This window comes from Stenella coeruleoalba (assembly GCF_951394435.1).
Source record: "Stenella coeruleoalba genome assembly, chromosome: 14".
Classification (NCBI taxonomy): Eukaryota; Metazoa; Chordata; class Mammalia; order Artiodactyla; family Delphinidae; genus Stenella; species Stenella coeruleoalba.
Genome location: NC_137160.1, coordinates 46,932,500 through 46,947,381, shown reverse-complemented (window position 1 = coordinate 46,947,381; position 14,882 = coordinate 46,932,500). Strand labels below are relative to the sequence as shown.

The window sequence follows — 14,882 nt, the reverse complement described above, 5'->3', positions numbered from 1 at the left end:
ACACAATTCCTGAGTCCACAAGAAGATTCAGATAGGAGAAAACCAGTTAAACAAAATCTACTACTAACAAAGAAATAGTTGTTTACAAGAAAAAAGAGACTTTTACAATCTGTCTACATAATTAAAACTTAACCCAGATGAAAGAGGATAGAAGAAAACTCGTAAATCAGAACAGAGCCAAAGACCTGTGGGAATGGTGGGTGTGAAAGGCAAAAGAAGTACTCCTTGGGGGTTTGCAGAGGAAAATTATTACCTACGACGCTGGAAAAAGATTAAGAATTTGCCCTTTCTTTCTTCAGGAGATGTTGCTATACTCTGACATACCCTCCTGGGTAAGAAGTTGGTAGAAAACTCGTAATTGTTATTATGGCAGATGTGAGTAGAACTGAACGATTAAAGCCACAAGGCAGAAAGGCAATCTCGTGTAAAACGGAGAGATACGTTTGATTTTCTCCCATCTCAGTCCATTAACCCAACGTTGGCATTCGGAAATGGCTCTCATTAAACAGAGGTGAGGTACTAGGAGCGGCAGTATTGCTTTAAGCAAACGTGAAGGTCAGCTGTGATGGGAAAACACACCTATTTGGAGATCATACATCTACCTCCATGCCTGCGGAAAAAGTGCAGACTACTGGAGATGGAAATTACTTGGAATAATGCTATTTTAGGTACCAGCATTATACAACATTTCCACGGTCAAAGGCTTCCTGTATTTTGTTCAATCCTTCCTCTGCCCGCTCATACGCGCAGTACCTTGTACCTAACAGGTACCCAACAATGGGTTGCACTGAATTGAATTTGGAGCTCCAATAACAAAATACAGGTAATTAATTTTCTAGTTGTATTTGTAAATCCTTAGTCCTAAATTTTGAATGGAGAAATATAGACTATTAAAATACTGAAAGGGTCTATATGACTTTTTTTAAAAGTACATATTTATTTTTCTTTGCATATCCTATGGACTTGTCCCTAATAAATACGAAAATATAAAAATAATTACCTTCTTAACAATACATTTTTCTAGTAAAGTTTACAGTTTTCACAAGAACTTTAGCATGCTTTAAATACTCATGGAACAGGGTTTCCTCACCCTGGTCATGTTTGAGATTTTCTATTTAATTTCAATCATTTAAAAAATATATTTATTATTAATTGTTAAATAATTAATTAAACTTATTGGTATTTTATCAATTTCTGTGTTCAGTATTAATTAGCCTGTGTCAGACTTCCCACCCACAGAACTGTAAGACAATGCATTTGTGCTATTTAAGCTACTAAATTTGCTATGATTTGTTATAGCAGCAAAGAAAACTAATATAGTACATTACTATTACAAAGTAATTTTAAAGGAAGACAGTTTACGAAATTACTGTGAATGGGTATAATAATACTGATCTTTTCAAATAGTTTTCACATGGTTTCTCAGGCCTAGTGTTTCATGGTCTATTCCTGTAATAGCTCCATTGTTCAACGTGTTTTGTCATGCAGAACATAGAAACATATTCCTTCACTAGACACTAATTTGTAGGTGCTTCCTTATGAATCTTGTTGCTTTGATTTCCTGTGTAATTTGTTTAACAGGTACCTTCTACTTTTAGCTGTTGTAATTAAACTTTAATTATAATTAAGGTTTTTAACAAGACAAGGCTTTGCCCTTTTATTCTCTGTTTTAGAAGAAAAAGTTTTAAACTCATATTTTACATTCTACGGTTCAGTGTAGAGTTTTTTGTTTTAGTTTGGTTTTTGCAACAACAGCCTGTCTTTAAAGACTGCACATGACTAAAACCAAAGGCCCTTGCAAATATTTGTTTGTATTAAAGAGGGGAAAAATAAAAATACCCATACAGATTATTGTTGAATGGATTGTTCATCTCATTTCTCATTTTTACTTGTTCCCCACTCTGAAGATGTCCAAGTGTTAAATATGGATGAGACAGAAATAGTGTTATTTTTACATTTGTTTAAGCACAGTCACAAGAATTTGTAGCATGTATTTATATGTCAGTCAGGAATCACCAGGATCACATTCAGGAAAACATGAGGTAAATTCAGCATCAAATTCTATTTCATTAAAGGGTCCTGTGAAGATAGAGGGAGTCCTTAAAAAGTTTTTTGGAGTCCTGAAACAAGGAAATGGCAATTTGAGTGATCATTTCTAAGATGACTTGAAGGAGTTATCAGTGAGGGATTATGTCAAATGAGATAAGTGATAACTACAGATTGGATAAGGGGGAGGGCGGTCAGCAAGTCAAATGAAATGACTGAGTTTTAGTTACCATAGTAGTTAATAATATAACCCAAGAAGTGTTAAATAAAAGATGGCTTCCACAACCTAAGAGTCCATCAACAGATAGATAAAGAAGATGTGGGGGGTGTGTGTGTGTGTGTGTGTGTGTGTGTACATACACACAATGGAGTACTACTCAGCCATTAAAAAAATGAAATATTTTTGCAGCAACGTGGATGGACTTGGAGGGTATTATGTTAAGTGAAATAAGTCAGACAGAGAAAGACAAATACTATATAATATCACTTATATGTGGAGTCTAAAAAATACAGCAAACTAGTGACTATAACAAAAAAGAAGCAGGCTCACAGATACAGAGAACAAACTAGTGGTTACCAGTGGGGAGGGGGGAGGGGCAATACAGGGGTGAGGGTGGGGGGCACAAACTAATGGGGTCACCATTCAACCCACTGAACCAGGCTTTGTCTGGCCACGGTGACTGTTCTGGAGGCCATTTAATCAGAACCAAGCTTAGCGCTCTGGATGGATGGTCATGAGATGTGATATTTTCTTTCTCAGTGACTGTGAATAAGGAAGCACATAGTTCCCGCTGTTGCTGGAAGTCTTCTGGCAGCCCTGATGGAAGCCAGCCTAAAAAACAAGGCAGCACCGAGGAAAGCAAAGCTGAGAAACCTGCAGAGAAACAGAGGAACAGCTCTGACTAGGCCCTGAAGGTACTCGCTCTGCCTCTGAATTTGTAAATTAGGAGTTCCTAATAAAGTTCCTTTATTTTTCAGTGTATTACAAAGCAATTGTAAGTACAGTGAGCGAACTTAGGAATAAGCTATATTTTGGGTGAAGCAATTTCAGCAAGATAATCAGAAATAAATGAAAAGAACAGTGCTAACATTTATTGAGCAGTTATACATTGTAGGCTCTGTTCTGAGCATTTTATATTGATTCTTTAATTTAATTCTCACAATAACTCTACCTCCCCAGTCAAGAAATCTGCAGGACTGGCTCACATAACCACATGGTCTGATGCAGGGTTCAGTGGGAGGTGAGGCGAGAGGTGGAGGTGGACACAGACCACAGAGGGCCTCAAGCATCAACATAGGGTGACTACATTTGTCCTGTGGACACCAGGGGACCGACGACAGGTTTGAAGGGAGTGGAAGGATCAGGTTTGCATTGTGGGAGGATCACTCAGAGGCAATGTGGAGACGGGACGGAAGGTAAAGGAGACCACAGGCGATTGGGAAGAGGACAGCTGCTGGCCAGGAATGCCCAGGGCAGGGATTGGACTGGATTCTATCCCAATCCAAAAATCCTTCTGTCCTTCCATTCACGCACATCCTCTTGTCTTTCATTACTGGAGGCAGTTTATCATAGTGGTTAAGTATGAAGATTCTGGAGCCCGATTGCCAGGTTCGAATCACAGCTTGATGACTTACTACTTTAGTCACATGGCTTATTATGTAACTGCTATGTGCCTCGGTTTCCTCACATCTAAATTGGGGAGAATAAAAGTGTTTACCATGTGAGGTCAGCGTTGTGAAATGTTGATACATAAAAGATATTTAGAAGAATACCTGGCCTATAGAGGTTGTCTATAATATTAAAATGTTAATATCTTTACATTCCAGATGTCCAGCACGGGGGCAGCTACACTGTAATTAATCAATAAATATTTGTTGAAAGACAGGGTATTTTTACTTCAAAAGGCAGTCTGTTTTTCCTGTTAGAAAGGTTTATTCTTTCAATTCAAGCCAATTCAACCCAATCAATAAACATCCATTAGGCTGGAATATGACTAAGGCTCAGTGCCAGACCCTGTAAGGTTTAATCTTTGATCTTCATCAGAGAACAGCTGAACCTAGCTCTTCACAATTTGCACAAGTTGGTTTTAGTAGAGTCTTCTAGAACAACTCATAACAAATCTGTTCTCCCCTTTACATGACAGACTTTCCAATTATTGAAAACAATTATCCTGTCTATCCTTAATCTTTTGACTCCCAGATAAACAATAAATATGCACAATTCCTTCAGCCATTCCTGACGGGACATGGTTTAGGAGTCTTCAGTCAATTGAAACATCCTCCTCCAGACACATTTGTGCTTTAAATGCAGGGCTCAGAAGTAGAGTGTTATTGAACGGATGGGTAATGTTCTAAGCATCAGCACCATAAAAATAATAGCTAAATGTGAGGGAATTCACAGATAAAGTGGGAGAATAAAACAGGTTACAGGTTAGAGCCTGAGGGATTTCCTTCAGTCTGAACAGCAGGGTAGTAGAAATATCTTCTTTATAAAACTTTGAAAGAAAGGATTATGCAGTAGGAAACTTGTCATAAAGAACATGCTGTTAACAAACTAAGACAGGATCTTATTACATGGGAGACTGTAAATGAACAGTTTGTTTAATAAGTAAACATAGGGCAAGGACTTAAGAAACAGCAGGCATGAAGGTTAACCATGAAATATGGTCCCCCCAAAAGTGGAAAAAGAAGAGACCAGAAAAGATGACTACACCAAAGTGAAATTATTGAGAGAAGATCAAAAAGGACTAAAGGATTTTGGGGAGAGGAACCGGAAGATGAAAATTTTTTTATTCTAACCATGAGTTTGAAGTGTCAGAAGAGAAAAAGGATATGTGTTTTACTGTAGTGCACAGTAGGTCAAAATAGTTCTAACATATACAAATGTCATTCACACACCCTTGAATCTTAAATAATAATGTAGTACTTTGAGTACTATGTAAGCAAGTAATATATGCTTATTTAAATTTTTGTTTTCGGTTTCAGTGATAGCAGGATATGAGTTTTTCATATCAACTAAAGGAAGAAGTTGCTTTTCAGGGAGATAGACCAATATATAAAGGAATTACAAAATCTAGTGAGTTTGGTGGGGCATTATAGCTGAAAAAAGTGACATGATTCAAAAATAGGATAATGTAGGAGTGAGTGAGTAAGAGAGACAGAGAGAAAGCCAGAGAATTTTAAAAGCTTCATAGCAATATATTTACTTCCAAAAGACCTCAAAAAATAAACAAAATCCAGCATGTAATGAACTATTATGTAGATATAACATTGACATTGAAGATGAATCATTAAGATCACAGAAAAATGTTCACAATACCTTCTTAAGTGAAAAGGGCAGGCTATAAAACTGCTGGAACATGCAGTTTGCTAAACATTGCAGTTCACCGCCCCCCCAGTCACGGGTAGAATTGTGTTCTGTCCCTCCTTATGATTGGTGGAGGTTGTGTCACTAGTAAAAAATCCAAAACAAACCAACAACAAACGAACAAGAACAAGCTGGCAGCACTGCAGAGGCAACAGGCGGGGACCTCCCTGGCGGTCCAGTGGTTAGGACTCCACGCTCTCACTGCCTGGGGCCTGGGTTCGATCCCTGGTCAAGGAACTAAGATCCTACAAGCCGCACGGAGCAGCCGCCCCTCACACCCTCAAAAAAAAAGAGGCAACAGAATGTTAGGAAGTCATTTTGATCTTTGCACTTCTTCTGAGTAAGCAGTAGTTCAAATTAGAATGTTAGCTACAACATAAAACAGAATGGATCAAAGTGGTTTTGCAATGTTACTTTTTACAATAAAATAGCAGTATCTGTACTTAATTAATGTCCAATAGTTAAGACAACTTCTAGAATGACAAACTCCTGTGACAAATAACTTAGACAAAAAGTTTGGCATTGCTTTATATTCAACAAACTGTCCTGATATATTTTCAAATTAGTATTTTTATGATGAGACAATAAAACATAGACTGTTTTATTATTACTATGTTACTTGCTGTTACCTGGATAAAATATCTTTTCTATGTTGTCACCTATATATTACATTACTTCTATATTCCCTTTTCTGCTCATCACAGTAACAATAAAACCCTTGTAAGGGTGTAATACTTATAGAGTATCTTGCTTTCTTATGCCAGATATGTTGGTTAGTTATTTCTATTAATGATTAGCTAGACAGTCAATAACTATTTGGAAGATTGATTTTTCCCCATCATTATATATTATCTAGACATCTGGTATGCTGCCATTGTATAATGTCTCTTGTAGAAAGGATAACACTACTTTCCATAAAATAGCAAAATTCTAAGGCTAACCTAAACCTCTATAAAACACTAGAAGTATGTGTATATTCTAAAATAAATATGATTTGTTTCTTAGGGATAGCAAAGTTTGTGAGCAGCACTCAAAGCTGGCTTCAAGCGATCTCATGCAAATATTTATTAAATTTTACTACATGCCCCATCTCTTTGCTCTTGTTTCACATTCTAGTCCATCTGTGCTTCGCCTGCAACCATTTAATAGAGAAACAACATGAAGTAAAACAGAAAAGGTGCTAATCTACAAATCTTGGTTTAAAAACGAAAAATAAATTAAACTTGCAAAAATATCTACTGACAAAAATCACAGAGTAAGCTCTTAAGGCATTTTCAAAGAACATACTGCAAAACAGTGCTCATATTAAAACATCAAAGTAACTGCCAGAAGGTAGTCATTGAAATAAGTATAGTTATATTGAGAAGCCTGAAATGACGCCAACAAAGCAAAGTAGGAATAATATATAACTCTGAAGATTAACATCCCATAAAAAAGGCAGAAAATACAACAAAATATATAAAAAAAGAATAGTGAGCCTGAAGGATACTACAAAATTATGAATAATTAGTGATGGTTTTTTTTTTTATTTGCGGTACGCAGGTCTCTCACCCTTGTGGCCTCTCCCGTTGCGGAGCACAGGCTCTGGACGTGCAGGCTCAGCGGCCATGGCTCATGGGCCCAGCTGCTCCGCGGCCTGTGGGATCTTCCCGGACCGGGGCACAAACCCGCGTCCCCTGCATCGGCAGGCGGACTCTCAACCACTGCGCCACCAGGGAAGCCCTAGTGATGCTTTTAATGCTATTATTGTACTGGTTAATCTAAATTAATTTAGTTAACTAATCAATGAAGAGTATGTCTAGTTAAATCTAGTAAAGGGACAGACTGAACTCATGAACTTATGTAAGTCCCCTACATACAAGCCCTCAAGGTGCGAACTTTGAAAGATGCAAACATGCATTTGCATGTCCAATTGTGTAAGTTAGTTCACGTGTCTGGTGTACATTGTCATGTGCGTCCATCCTCTACAAGTGGTTGTGCTTTTGTGTGCTTTATCGTACAGTACTGTTGCTGTGCAACATGAGGAGCTTACCAATGAAGATCTGATGGAATTGGAGGCCCAGAGAAAGGACAGAGAGAGACGAGAGGAAGGAGGAAGAAGTAACTGAAAACCCAAAGAGATTCACAACGCAGGAAATGGCAATGGGATTTTCTTTGAGCAGGCACTGTTAGTTTTTGAGGACAGGACCCAAATGTAGAATGATATACGAAGGTTGCAGCAGCCACTCAGAATGCAATCCAGCGCTACCATGTCATCTATGATGAGAAAAAAAGTGCTACTACCCAGACATCACTGGATCGCTTTTTCAAGCATGTAGATAGAATTGAATCCAGCAAGGAACCAGAACCTGTGCCATCAGCGTCAGGTGTGAGTGAAGTTGCAGCTTGCCCTCCATCTCCTATTGCTAACAATCCTTCAGCTGTACCATCTCCCACCTCCTCTCCCTCTTCCACTTAGTAACTCTTCTTGCCTGTTCACTCGATGGCAGCCTCTGTATGCCAGCTGTTGTGCTGTATTACTGTACTTTTCAAGGTACTGGACTGTAAGATTAAAAATGTTTTCTTTATTTTTGTTTGTTTTTTATGTATTATTTGTGTGAAAAGTATTATAAACCTATTACAGTACAGTACTATATAGCCAATTGTGTAAGTTGGGTACCTAGGTACTTTGTTGGACTTATGAACAAATTGGACTTATGAGCACGTTCTTGGAATGGAACTTGTTCATATGTAGGGGACTTACTGTATTCCTTCCTCATCTAGAGGAAGGACACTACAGGAAAAAAAACTTGCAAAGATATAAGGGAAGAGATGATTACTAGAGAGAGAGAAAGAAAGAATAATGAAGTTTTAGAAGATAAATGCAGGCATAGGAGTGGTAACCAACTTAAAAGATCATGAATGCTGAAATCAAAGAGTTTCCATAGATACTAATAAGAAGCAAGATGCTCTGTGTTATAAAACCCAGGAAAGGTACACTAGGTTTCCCAGAAGAGGGAAGGCAAGAGAGAAAGCAATAGATAACCTGAAAAGAAGCAGGGCAAAGAATAGGAAAATAACTAACTAAACTAAACAAACAAAAAAAATTCAAAAGAACTATAATTTACATCTTTAGAGAGACAGAAAAATTGATTCCACAAATGGCACAGGACCCTATATTTAATTTAAAAAAAGGAAATCAGAGAGCAAAAAAAAAAAAAAGAAAGCTCTTGCAAATGAAAAACATAACCAAACTGAAAACTCAACATACAGGTCAGACGATACATTAAGATGACTTCTCAGAAGGTAAAGCAAAAGAACAAAAAGATGGAAAACTGGACAAGAAAAAAAATCCAGGAAATAGGATTAATCTAAGAGATTCAAAATCTGAATAATAGAGGAATTCCAGGCAGCAAGAACTGAGAAGAGAAAAGGAAGGAGATCATTGGTGATATAATTCAAGAAAATCTCAGGGAACTGAAGGACATGAGTTTCCAGATATAAAGGGATTACTGAGTATTTAGCACAATGGGTATGAAATAAACACACCAAGGGACATTGCATAGACATTTCAGAACACTAGGAATAAATAAAAGATTCCATGTGTTGCCAGAGAGAAACAAATGGATCACAACCAGATACATCCAGAGTATCAAGAATCAGAATAACATCAGACTTGTCAGTAGCAACAGTGGAATCTAGAATAAGGCAATGGAGCTAGAATGACTTCAAAATTCTCAAGGAAAATTATTTTCACTTAAAATATTATTAAATTCTACCAAATTCTATCAAAGTGTCAATCAAAGGTGTGGGTAAAAAAAAACTTTTCAGATAAATTTTCAAAAAATTCACCTCCCAAAAAGCACAAACCACGGGTATAAAATAAGAGGAAGAAATAGGATACAGGAAACAGTAGGCCCAGAAAAGGAAAGGGATGACATAAGAGAAATTTCTGGTCAGTAATGAAAAGATGAAAGCTGTATACAGGTTTAGAGGGTGAGCAGTTCAAACTGGAGCAGGACAGAGGCATGGGAGAAACTTTTCAGAAAGCTAAAACTTGTAGTCTAGCTGATCTGTCTGAACATCCTGACAGAATATTTAGACAATGATGAAGAGTTTGCCTGAATCAGTGACAAAAATTTAGAACATTAGACAAATGAAAGAGCAAGATACTATTCACTTCAGAAAAACAGAAAATGTAGGAAAGGAAAAAAAAAACACATTAAACTGCATGGCTAAGCTGTGGCTAACATTTACATAGTCCTGACGACAAAGACACTGAATATGTGTCTAAACAAAATACTATCCCTATTGGGAGGACAGAAGGGTTGGGAAGGACAAGTATGAATATGTGTGGTAAGATGAAGGAAAAAGGACTAAATTCTCTTCTATCATGGTGGAAAGTCGATAGGTAAAGCCTAACACTAAAATATCAAGCTCTAAAATGTGGATACTGTCTAGAGACAATTTAGGGAAGTAAACACCAAAATATGAAAGTTCACGTGACTCATAACAGGTAGAGTCATTATCCAAACTCAGGTTTAGCTGTCTTTAAATTGCATGATTTCCACTAAACTTAAGTGTACACTTCAAATAAAACTTAAATAGAGTGATACCAAAATTATGAAATTTATTAAAATTTGCTCAAAATAAGCTAATTTACTTTTTTATTAGTTAGTTACCAAAACTCAGAGCTGACTAAATAAACTGAAAACCTAAGGAAGCTATAAGGGACTACTTGTCTTATGAAAACATTCCATTTTCCAGCACTGACAAATACTTTTACATTATTTACCCACATATCTTAGGAACTCACAAAAGTGTACATCGACACTGAAATATTCTGATTAACTGTTAACTGGGCATTCAAGCAACCACAGAGAAAATGCCTTTTTTAGGGTTATAAGTTATTGCCTTCTTGCCACTGCAAAATATATCCTCTGAGTTCCTGACCTCTTCATGCCATGATCTGTCGACCATTGTGAAACGTCTCACATCTCTGGCCCTTACTGTGATCTTTTTTCAAGCTTTAATGATCTCACCCACTTCTCTTTTTCTTTCTTCGAGTTCTACTCTCTTTTCTCTGCTCCATCCCCCATGAAATGATCTAATTTCTGCAAAGATGAAAGTTTAATCCATGCTTCCAGTTCTAATAACTCACCTGTTCTGGTCCCTTTTTTCTAAATGCTGATTGCATATTCTAAGACTCCTCACACTTTTTAACAGGCCCAAGTTTCTTATACGATTGACCCTTGAACAACAAAGGTGTGAACTGCACAGGTCCATTTACAAGCAGATTTTTGTCAATAAATGTAGTACCTGTATTTTCATTTTACAGATCTTAATTAACAAAGTGTGGGGGAAAGTTTGTTTGATTAGAGATCTCAGTATGTGGAATCAAAAGAAGTAGAGTTTCAGTCCTGATTTTATCCAAATGGTTTCAGCTTCCTGCCATTGGGTGAATCATTCATCAATTCCTTTACTTTTGAGTCAGAGATAGCAGTATGCAGATTTTTGACTGTGCGGGGGTTGGCACCCTTAACCCTCCTATTGTTCAAGGGTCAAGTGTAATGACTAAAAACGCCCATCCTTATCTAGCTCTAGACCACATTTTTAGTTTTATTACTCATACCTCTACTCAAACTCTACTCCCAAGGCAGGCTGAACTATATAAATTCCTAAGAACTAACTGCATTCTCTTTTGTCCCTGGGCACATGAATATTTTCTTCTTTTTTTCAGACCCTCCACCAACCTCAAGCTGGTCTTTGCTTTTTAGGACTCAACTTTGAAGTGATACCCATGGTACCCTCATGCCAAACACACCGCCTTAGACATAGTGAATGGGATATCAATATGTGCTGCGTAAATGAACAAAAAGACTTCTGGATAAACAACTTATCTCCAGATAATCTCTTCAATTCAATACAAATAATGCTGCCTCACTAATCTTCCTTAAATATTGCTTATTCAATGTTTTTCCTTTCCTTAAAATATACACATTAGTATATATAAAATAGATGACCAACGAGGACCTACTATATAGCACAGGAAACTATATTCAATATCATGTAAAAACCTATACTGGAAGGTCTGTCCACTAGGCTCTTCATAAGGTGGTAACTATACCTTTGCAACCTAATTTCCTGCTGTTCCCCAATGTGAAGCCTCCTCTCTGTCTACTGATTCCTGAGCATTCCATGCTAATCTCTACATCCATCAATTTGTTTTTGCTCTTTACTCCATCTGTCTGGGACTTTCTTCCTTTCTGACTCTCCATCCTACTTCCTTGGTGGCGCAGTGGTTAAGAATCCATCTGCCAATGCAGGGGAAAAGGGTTCGATCCCTGGCCGGGAAGATCCTACATACCATGGAGCAACTAAGCCCTTGCACAACTGCTGAGCCTGCGCTCTAGAGCCCCCGAGCCACAACTACTGAAGCCAGAGCGCCTGGAGTCCAGCCAGAGCGCCTAGAGCCCATGATCCGCAACAAGAGAAGCCACCGCAATGAGAAGCCTGCAGATGGCAACAAAGAGTAGCCCCCGCTCGCTGCAACTAGAGAAAGCCCACGTGGAGTAACGAAGCCAAAAATAATAAATAATTTTTTTTTAAAAAGTTATATATCCATGTAAGCGTTTGGGTTTGAATATTCAATTTTTAAAAAAAGGCCAGCTTCTCCCATAAAGACTTCTTTGAATTACTCTAGCCCGTTTTTTTGATAATAGCAACACTTCAGTCATTCATGAAATATGTTTTGATGATCTGTTATTTGATAGGCACTGTTTAGATACTAGGACACAAAAGTGAGCCAAGAAAAAGCAAGAAAAACAAACATGATTAAGAAGTGTGACAAATACTAAAAGCAAGGGTCAACATATTGAATATTGGTATAAGGACCAGCAGAACTTCTTTAGACGTGTTGGTCAGAGAATGCATCCTTGAGGAGGTGATGTTTAAGCAGATCTGAATGACAGGAAGGATCTAGTCTCATGCCAAATTGTGCTGGTAAAGGGAGAGAGTTCCCCATAGAGTGAATCACATGTGAAAATACTCTGAAAGAGAAAAGAACTTAACATGTTCTAGGAACTGAAAGAAGACAGTATGGTTGGAACTCAATGAATAAAAGAAAGTGGCCTAAGGTGAGCTTGGAAAGATAGGCAAGGTCCTATCAGGTCCATAAGGGCAATTCTAAAAAGCAACAGATAACTATAGAGTGTTTATAATCAGAGGAGAGAAAGGATTAGATCTATGTCTTAAGATCACTTTTGCTGCCATGTGAGTCATGATCTGAGAAATAAAGAAATCAACCAGGAAGGGGGCTGTTGTAGTCTACAAATATGGATAATGATGATGACTTGGATCAGAGTAACAGCTGTAGAGATGGAAAGAAGTGAAAAAACTTGAACTTAACTTTTGAAATGATACTCAAGATAGGGGAAGTCTTCATAGAAGGAGATCAAGAGCTAAGTTTTGATCATACTGAATTTTAGGTATTTATGACAACACCAAGTCAAGGCACCAGAGAAGAAATTAAATATGCAAGTCAATATGCAAGATCTCTGTGGCAGATAGAATTCTAAGATGAACCCTAATAGGCCTGGCCCCACATGATCCCCTCCTCTTGAGTGTGGACAAGACCTGTAATTTGATTTTAATGAATAGTATATGAAAAAGGTAAAAAAAAAAAACCCTTCAGAATTAATTAATGCCCTTAATCAATTGTGTTTGAGTTAATTAAACAAGAGATTACTTTAGCCATGAGAAAGAAGGAAATCCTGCCATTTGCTATAGTATAGATGAACTTGGAGGATACCATGCTAAGTGAAATAAGCCAGACAGAGAAAGTCAAATACTGTATGATCTCACTTATATGTGGAATTTAAGAGAGAATGAGAATAGAACGGTGGTTACAAAGGGCTAGGGAGTTGAGGAAATGAGGAGTTGCTGGCCAAAGGGTAAAAGCCTTCAATTATAAGATAAATAAGTTCTAGAGACCTAACATAGAGCATGGTGACTATAATTAATAATATTGTATTATTTACTTGAAATTTGCAAAGAGTATGTCTTAGTATTCTCACCACACACATCAGGTAACTATGTGAGATCATGGATATGCTAATTAATGTGATTGTGGTAATCATCTCACAATGTATATGTACATCAAATCATGTTGTACACAAAGAAAAAGATAACCAAAATAAAATAAAGTAAAATAAAAGCATCCTGGGTGGGCCTGACTTAAAAGAGGGTCCAGGACTTCCCTGACGTTAGAGATGCTCTCCTACTGGCCTTGAAGAGGCAAAAAGCTAGCTGTGAACTTCCTTTGGAGAGGGATGGTGTCTAAGAGCTGAGGCTCTCAGACCTATTGCTGAAAGGAACAGAATTCTGCCCATAAACTCAACGGGCCTGAAAGAAGACCCTGGGCTTCAGATGAAAAATGGGGCCCAGCCAACTGCTTAATTGCAGCCTTGTGGAACCTTAAGCAGAGGATTCAATTAGGTTGTTTTTGACTTTACAGCAAGGAAAGTTATCAGAGATAGACAGGAACATTACATAATGATAAAGGGGTTAGTTCTCTAAGAAGACATAAATCTTAATGTGTACGTGTCTAACAAGAGAGTGTCAAACTATGGGAGGCAAAAATTGATAGAACTGTAACAAAAACAGATGAATCTGCTATTATAGTTGGAGATCTCAACACCCCTCTACCAGAAATGGACAAATCCAGCAGGCAGAAAATTAGTAAGACATAGTTGAACTCAACAATACCATCCATCAACTGGATATAATGGACCTCTATACTACTTTATCCAACAACAGCAAAAATACACACTCTTCTCAAACTCACACAAACATTTACCAAGATAGAAAATATTCCATGCCATAAAACAGGCATTAAAAAGTTTAAAAGACTAGAAATCATAAAATGTCTGCTCTCCGATCACAATGAAATCAAATCAGAAATCAACAACAGAAAGATATCTGGAAAATCCTGAAATACTTGGAAACTGAACAACACACCTGTAAATAACACATGTGTCAAAGAAGAAATCTCAAGTAATTTTAAAATATTTTGAACTAAATGAAAATGAAATCATAATATCAATATTTGTGAGATGAGGGGAATTTATAGCATTGAATGCATATTTTATCTAAAATCAATTGTCTAAGCTCCTACCTTAAGAAACTAGAAAAAGAAGAACAAATAAATTCCAGGGTAAGCAGAAGAGAGATAATAAAAATTAGAATTGAAATTGAAAACAAGAAATCAAGATAGAAAATCAACAAAACCACAGCTGGTTCTTTGAAAAAACTAATAAAAGCAATAAGTCCCTAGCCAGACTAATCAAGAAAAAAAGAGAGGACACATATTGCTATTACTGGAAATAAAAGAGGGGACAACAGTACCTATTCCACGGAAATTCAAAGGATAATAAAGGAATCTTATGAACAGCTATATGCCTACAAATTTGATAACTTAGAGGAAATGGAC

At 37.2% G+C, this 14,882-nt stretch overlaps 1 protein-coding gene across 9 annotated transcripts in view; it reads right to left on the bottom strand.

The window, feature by feature from the left end:
- The window catches only part of CHST9 (carbohydrate sulfotransferase 9), a 785,034-nt gene that overhangs the window by 201,901 nt on the left and 568,251 nt on the right, over positions 1–14,882 (bottom strand). The window contains exon 1 of one of the 9 annotated variants that reach the window (XM_079942967.1): positions 258–354. The exons of the other annotated variants lie outside the window; for them this stretch is intronic. The gene's annotated coding sequence lies outside the window, so the exon portion shown is untranslated. Of the gene's footprint in view, positions 1–257; positions 355–14,882 lie in introns of those variants that run through there. 9 annotated transcript variants of the gene reach the window in all.